We start from the raw sequence: 7500 nt of genomic DNA, 5'->3' as shown, positions 1-7500 counted from the left end.
GACATTTTCTTCTGACCATTACAGTACCTGCTGAAAAATTCCACTGTTAAAAATGGCCCATGATAACATTTAAATGCTAATAATAATTAGCCTGACATTTGAAGTACCGTGGTTACAGTGTTGTCTTGAAGATGCTCTGTTCAGCATTATCTAACTAACCCTTCTTCATACTTACTTGCTTTCTGTACGTTATTCTGTCAGTCACAGAACAAATAAGACATCACTTTCTCATGTATTAACACGCAAAAACTACGCTTAAGGGCCATACACTGCCCCCTCTCCACACTGCAACTCCCATTGATGTTAGGTATTGTTAAAGTTGTGACACAACCAGTAAAATAAGGAATCAATATTCTCACTGATCACTGCAGGGAATTTGTGTGAATAATTCCCTTTAGAGTGAAAGATGGGAGAGAGAATTTGAGCACAGTGCTGTGAGCCAAGAACTCCTGAGTTCTAATTCCTGTTTTGACACAGACTTCTTGCACAGCCTTGGGCATGTCACATAGGTCAATGTTTTCACAGGTGTCCAGTAATTTTGGGTGCCTACATTTTTAACTGCTCAAACAGAGACGGTGACACTTTTGAAAGTGTGAGCCTTAGCCTGTCTGTCTCAGATTCTTCTTCTATAAAATTAGGAAAATACCTACTACACAGGGATACTGTGAGAATTAGTTAGGATTTAAAAGGTGCTTTGAAAATGAAAATGCTTGTATAAGACAAAAACATGCCCCCTCAGATGTAGTTGCTGAGAACTCTAGAAGCACTGGACCAGTTCTGGAGCACTTCTGCTACATAGGTGGTGATGCAGGGTTTCTAGAACCTGTACAAAGGAAGTGGACACTCTCCATGTCACAGAGCTCCATGAAGCCTATCCCTTATCCCTGTTCAAATGGTTGTGGTGCAAGAATGGGCTGAGGGAAGACCGAAGGACAGAGCCAATAGATCCACTGCTATTGTCCATTACCTCTGTGAAGTGGGAAAGAGGAGTAAAAGGGGCAGGAGCTCCTGCAGCCTGAAGTTTGCAATAACAGTCATGGAGCATCTCTGGTGCCTCTTCAATGCTGAGAGTATGGGAGGATTCCTTTCCACACCTCTCTTTGGAATTCTCTAAACCAAGCCCAGCTATTGGGGCATAGTGCAGGATGAATGTGGACAGAAGGTTTGAGTCAAAAATAGTTACAACATAAATCTTGTGTGTGTGGATGAGAGAGTCATTTTTAAGGCTATTTGTTCAGTAGGGAACAGAGTCTCCTGTAATAATTATGATACAAGTGCCAACATTTTATGTATAATAGTCTGACCTAAGAATGGAGTAAAAGCATTGGCCTTGCATTTCCTTGCTGATGTCAAACGGAAAATGCCTTACCTGTTAATTTCTACTCTAATTATTATCTCCATCATTCCATGAATGATGGGGGTTTTTTTCTTCCCAAGAGGAACCAGGGATAGTTCAAGCGACGTGACAAGAGGCCCAATATCTTAGGCCATCCATTCTATTTCACACCAGAAGAAATTAGAACAAGAAATGCTCTTCTTCTCATGGAAGATGCAATAAAGTTAAGAATAAACATATTTTCAGAAGCTCTAATGGTGATTGTAATTGCTATGGCAATGATGGTTCTAATGAATAGAACATAAAGGTATTCTCAAAATAATAGCTCAAAACATGGGAAACTTCAGGACCGAAGGACAAGGTTTAGGTCCCAGGCTGGGAAGATCCAGATGCCTTAAAAAATCCACCAACATAAATGTGAAAAAAGATCAGAAATCTAAGCTTAAAAGGCTACTTAATGCTCAGGTCTGAACTTTTAGTTGGTGTTCAGTGATTTGTTTAATCCTGCTTCCAGTAATTTTAAGAGTGATATCCAGGTTTTTCTTTGTACGTTAGTGGAGAGCATTTAATCCAAATTTTGGAGTATAGATTTGAAGCAAAGGCCAACCTAGAGTTTTAATAGCTGAGCTCACAAAAGATTTCCCTTTCAACATCCAGACTTCTAGGCTAGGGAAACTAAGCCTAGATGGTGAAGAGGTCCCTGGGTTTGGCAATTTGAGCTGTGTGAAAGCTACAACGAAAGAGTCAGGGATATCCATTTGAGGCCCAGGAAACAGAGTTACTAGGCCTTTTTAGCACTGTGAGGATTTTCACTTTTTCCCTTAGGCCTGCTCTACAATGGGCGGGGGTAGAGATTGATCTAAGTTACACCACTTCAGCTACATGAATAACGTCGATGTACTTAGATCTCACTGCGTTGTCTTCACTGCGGTGAGTCGACTGCTGCCGCTCCTCCTGGCTTATTGGGTGGTCCACCAATCAGCTTTCTCCTTGTTTGGGCCCCTACTGTGTATAGATGTGGGCTTGGTATCCTGTCCTTAACTCTGGAACCCACTGATCTGCCCATTGATGACCTTTAGGACAGCTATTTTCCCAGGCTGATTTAAGTGTTTAAAGTAGGTGGATGAATTGGGAGCAGTTTGTTTTGGCACATTGCATGGGAGCTTTGGGTTTTCATATTCTGTTAACTGGTATGATTTTAAATTCTTGGACAGCACTCAGAGCAAAGGATGTGTACTTTTATAAATCTAAATAAATAAATGTTTCTAGCCCTAAATAGCCTATCCTCATGGTAGAATATAGATAGTTTGTTCATATAAATAAGAAAACCCTGGTCCTGAAGACTGAGTGCCTTCAATTCTGCATCAGATTGATCTGGATCTGAGCTGGTTATTTAGGAAGAGCTATAGGCTGATTTGCTGTAATCTTGACCTGGCTTTGATGAGTATTGAGTATTTGGGGACATTTGTGGTGGTGATTTGCATTGTATTCTGTATGCATATCTTAGGGAACTACAATTGCATTGCCTCATGGGAATGAAAAGATAGGCCTCTGCAAGGTCAAACAAATCAGAAAAATCTCCAGGGACTATTGTGGTTTTTGTTAATGTTATTTTAATCAAAGAAGAATGGATGAGGAACAGTACTGAGGTCTAGTGAGTAACTGTTCTGCACCATCTTCATTTAGCTGAAGTTGGGTCCTAACAGGTAGGAATAAACTTGTCTTTTTCAGCCTACAAGGTCTATGTGTTTATTGTCATGCTGTGGATTTGGCTTAGGGTGACCAGATGTCCCGATAAAATTGGGACTGTCCCGATATTTAACCCTTTGTCCCGCGTTCCAATCAGTGTATGATCGAGACACCATTTGTCCCGCTATTCAGCAGGAGGAAGGTGCTGGGGCACCCATGGGGAAAAATTACATCCAAGCTCCCCCCTCCTCACCTCCATCTGCCCCCCAACCCCCTTTGTCCCGCGTTCCAATCAGTGTATGATCGAGACACCATTTGTCCTGATATTCAGCAGGAGGAAGGTGCTGGGGCACCCATGGGGAAAAATTACATCCAAGCTCCCCCCTCCTCACCTCCATCTGCCCCCCAACCCCCTTTGTCCCGCGTTCCAATCAGTGTATGATCGAGACACCATTTGTCCTGATATTCAGCAGGAGGAAGGTGCTGGGGCACCCATGGGGAAAAATTACATCCAAGCTCCCCCCTCCTCACCTCCATCTGCCCCCCAACCCCCTTTGTCCCGCGTTCCAATCAGTGTATGATCGAGACACCATTTGTCCTGATATTCAGCAGNAGGCAGGGGGTGGGAGAGCACCCACTTGGCAGAGGGGAAGTCGGCACCATAGGGGTGAGTGGCAGGCAGGTGAGTGGGCGGGGAGGCAAGCGGTGGGTGGGTGACTGAGGAGGGACTCAGCAAGCCAGCGGCAGGCTGGAGGATGAGGAATGGCGCAGAAAGGGGGCTGAGTGGGGATGGGGTGGGTCCTGGGGCAGAGTGGGGGCGGAGCCTGAGAGGAATGGGGGTGGACTGTGGGTGGGGCTGATGGCACCCCAATGTATCCCGATATTTTAGTGTAGTGATCTGGTCGCCCTAATTGGGCTGGACTAGATGAGGAGTTAATGGAGGTTTATCTGGGTTTGTCTGTGGGACTGTGGCTTCACAACTTTACTCTGAATAGTTGGAGCCCCTATGAGGCTATCCCTTTGGGAATTATCATTGAAAGATCTGTTTGGGTGTTCCGATAGTACTTTTATTCCTTTTGTGGGACTTATATGGAACAAACCATGAGTGTTCAGAATTATCAGTATTCCAGAGTCAATAATCTTGGTTTTATTCACATCAATTTTACACCAATGTAACTTCACCTAGTTAAATGGAATTACTCCAGATCATTACAGAATCTGGTCCACTGTTTCCACGGACTCACTAAAAATCTGGCTCTGGAGAATACAGGAGAACAGAGGATTTACAGTTCATGGTCTGAGCCAATTCTGTCTTCTGGCTACAAAATTGGATGCCATTGCTCTGAATGGAAAACACATGTTGTATACAGAGACACCTAAGCAGTCTATTGGCATCCACCAATAATTTCTGCATCATTTCTCCCTCTGTGTCCTCTCACTCTCATCTTCAAACCTTCTTTTTTGTTGCCTCCTGTTCCTGAAATTCCCTCAGTGTTCTAGAGCAACTAGCACCAACCCTATCTCCTTTCAAACTACTTCTCAAAACTCATTATTCCTGCAAAACCCACATCAGCAAAAATATTGTCTCCCACCCAACTCTCCTTTCTCAAAACACTGTAAAACAGAACATTCCTATGAGTCTCCTAATGTATCTGAGTTGCGTTGTCTTTCTCTCTCTAGAGAGAAATTCATACTAACCCAGAGGAATCACATTTTTTTAAATTGTCACATCAAGACATGGCTGCCTCTGGAAAAGAAACACTAGAAAGGGATGCCAAGAAGTAGACTGGATAGGGATTCAAAATGATGTCAGGTTTCCTTCTACTTTCTCATCAATAGGGTCTTTGAAGAAGAAGCCTTTTCAGAGAGAATAACTATCTCCTTAGTTAAAAATGCTACTGTGGTTTCAGGTTTGGGAATGGAAGTTGTGTTAGCTTTAGTGCCTTAAACTGTGTACAGCCTCATGGTTTGCAGTGCTTCTTTTGCCTCCATCAGGGTTTTCTAATTCAGTTTTGATGATGTCCTTGAAAGAGGAATGCAGATGCATAGCTTCACTCAGTTTTGAATTTGAAGGCAGGTGGATATTTTATCCTCTTCTTTCTTTTCTGGCTGTGTGCCAAAAGTATTGATAACTCTTGCACACTGTGTCTATGAATTCCAGGGGAAGAAATCAAAGACACTGGTCTTTGTCAAACTGGACTGATTTTCACTCTGACGGTTCCTCTTTCACAATGCAGCCACTACTATTTTCTTTTATGTTTCAAAGATTTCCAAGGTTTTGTTATTGTTGTTGGTTTTTATAATGTTAGTGTTTATGTGAAACAGAAAACTGTTTGGTTAATGGAGAAAATTTGCTTTTTGAGACCTAGATATTGTTAGCTGGAATTTTCTGATGGAATGGAGATCTTTTCACATCCTCAGATGAAGAAGAGTTGGGGAATGTGGAGAGATCCCCTCAAGAATATAGGCCAGCCTTGTTATATTGCTGGAGGAGAGGTTACTTCCTTCTTTACCAACCAAGGATAACTCCCAATAAAGTGCATGGGCATGGCAACTTCTGGAAGAGGGTAGATGTTCACTTACCCCAGCAACCTGGTGAATCTGAGAGCAGCCTCTTGGGGTAGGTGCTTTTGCTGTGAAGAAACTGAGTTTAGCCTGTGAGGTCCTGATGCTCACGGGAGGAACTATGACTGTGGCAGGTGAACTTGGTTGCTTCTCAGCAGTCTGACACTGAGCCCCTTTCTTTGGCAGGGTGTGGACTTATGCGCTGAGGGCAAAATAATTCTCCTCCAGTTGTGGTCTGTCATATGTTGCTGTACTTCTTTGGCCACTCCACCATTTTGAGAGAGGTGACAGAGCCTGGTAAGGGAAGCCTCCAGATGGCAGGCCTGAGGAAATGTTTTCCAAAAAGCACTAAATGGGATACATTTTGTAGAAGAAGAAGAGTTAAAGGAAGAAAAACTGCTCTTACTGAATCTCCCAAGCCCCAGAGAAAGAACAAGAAAGCAACAACACAGGAGGGCCTAACTACTGCTCTTGTCTGGCCAGTAGAGAAAGAATTAGCTGGTAGCAGAGCAACTGCGGAGGAGCACGATCTACACTTCCTGTCAAATGACTTGAATTCCCCTGACTGTGCAAAGTTTTTAACATGCTGATTATGCTAATATATACTGAGGGACTTTTCCTAAAGGGGATCTATTGACACAACAAACCTTCTAAGTTATTTGGGCTTATGATGTGACTCTGTACTTGGAGAGAAGTTAACTTGCAGTCAATAGTGCTGTTCTCTGCCTACCTGGGTAGTCCTCGGTATGCTGATTCATGACAGCGCATATGCATACAGTTCACCATATGAGCGCAGGTGCTTAGTATGCTGTTTGGGGGCCTGATTCTGATCTCACACCAGTTTTACGGGAGAAACTCAATTTTCTCCTCTGAGTTACATTTGTTTCAAACTAGTGCAGAGGAGCATTGAATCAAGTCCTGTAACATTTAGTAATCCTTCAACAGAATAATTTATCGGAATGTTTTCACTCCTTCATACCTAAATTCCATCCCAGAATGAACTTGGGGATGAAGTCTAATTCTGGGATTATAGGGACATACAGTGGAAATCATGACACAAATTTAACTATCTGAGTGTGGACAGCTTAGCAGTTGCTGTCTGCTATTGATCGTAGGGCTTGCAGCTTCTAGTATTTGAAGTAAGAACTGAGGAAATGGGGAAAAAAAGTGATAATTGGGTTAACTTCTGTCACGTCTCCAAGCCCTGGCTTCTAGAGCAGGGAAGGAAAAAAAGATTGACAAATAATTCCATGATGTCCCTCTTCTCTCCACATTACAATACTTGGCCTAGTCCAGCTTCCACTGAACTCAATGACAAACTCCCACTCACTTCAGTAGGAGCAGGATCTGGACACTAGTATCATTAGTACAGTTATTACTCAAGCAACCTTTAAATCACAGCATTCCCAGAATGTAATATTTTTCATTAACTGTATACCTACCCTGCAACTGAACATTTTAAAAAATAAAATAAACATCTGTGTTTTATCTTGTGGTAAAATTATGATGGTGTTGGTTACCTTTTTCAAACCCTGCCTTAAAAAAGAGGCATTGTACAGTTGCAGAAAAAAACCAACATATTTCTTTCAGACATTGAGTCATTTAAATTTCTCAACTTGTGCTTTCTCTTCTTTAGAAAATTAGTCAGCTCCTCTTGCTTCTTACATCTACAGTATTCTTGCACTTCCAAGGAAATAATACCTTGATAATCTGCACTTCAAAACCCAAGTCAATAATTGTCTTTGATGATGGTGGGAGGAGGGGAAGGAACCTTCATCAGCAAGGCTCCAGCAAAAATGCTGGAAAAAAGATGCAAAAACTCTTGCCACACTTTCATGTTTTAATGTATTTTACCCCTCTATTTGCCAACAATTCAGCAATGATTTGTTAAATATGTCACATCTCTAAAC

The 7500-nt window shown here is 42.4% G+C and overlaps 1 protein-coding gene across 5 annotated transcripts in view; it reads right to left on the bottom strand.

The window, feature by feature from the left end:
* ZEB2 (zinc finger E-box binding homeobox 2) overlaps nucleotides 1–7500 on the bottom strand; it is a 126779-nt gene that overhangs the window by 39542 nt on the left and 79737 nt on the right. The gene's annotated exons all lie outside the window — the stretch shown is intronic.

Source organism: Chelonoidis abingdonii, chromosome 10 (genome assembly GCF_003597395.2).
Source record: "Chelonoidis abingdonii isolate Lonesome George chromosome 10, CheloAbing_2.0, whole genome shotgun sequence".
Lineage (NCBI taxonomy): Eukaryota > Metazoa > Chordata > Testudines > Testudinidae > Chelonoidis > Chelonoidis abingdonii.
The sequence above is the reverse complement of the archived record's forward strand: the minus strand, read 5'-3'. Positions and strand labels throughout refer to the sequence as shown.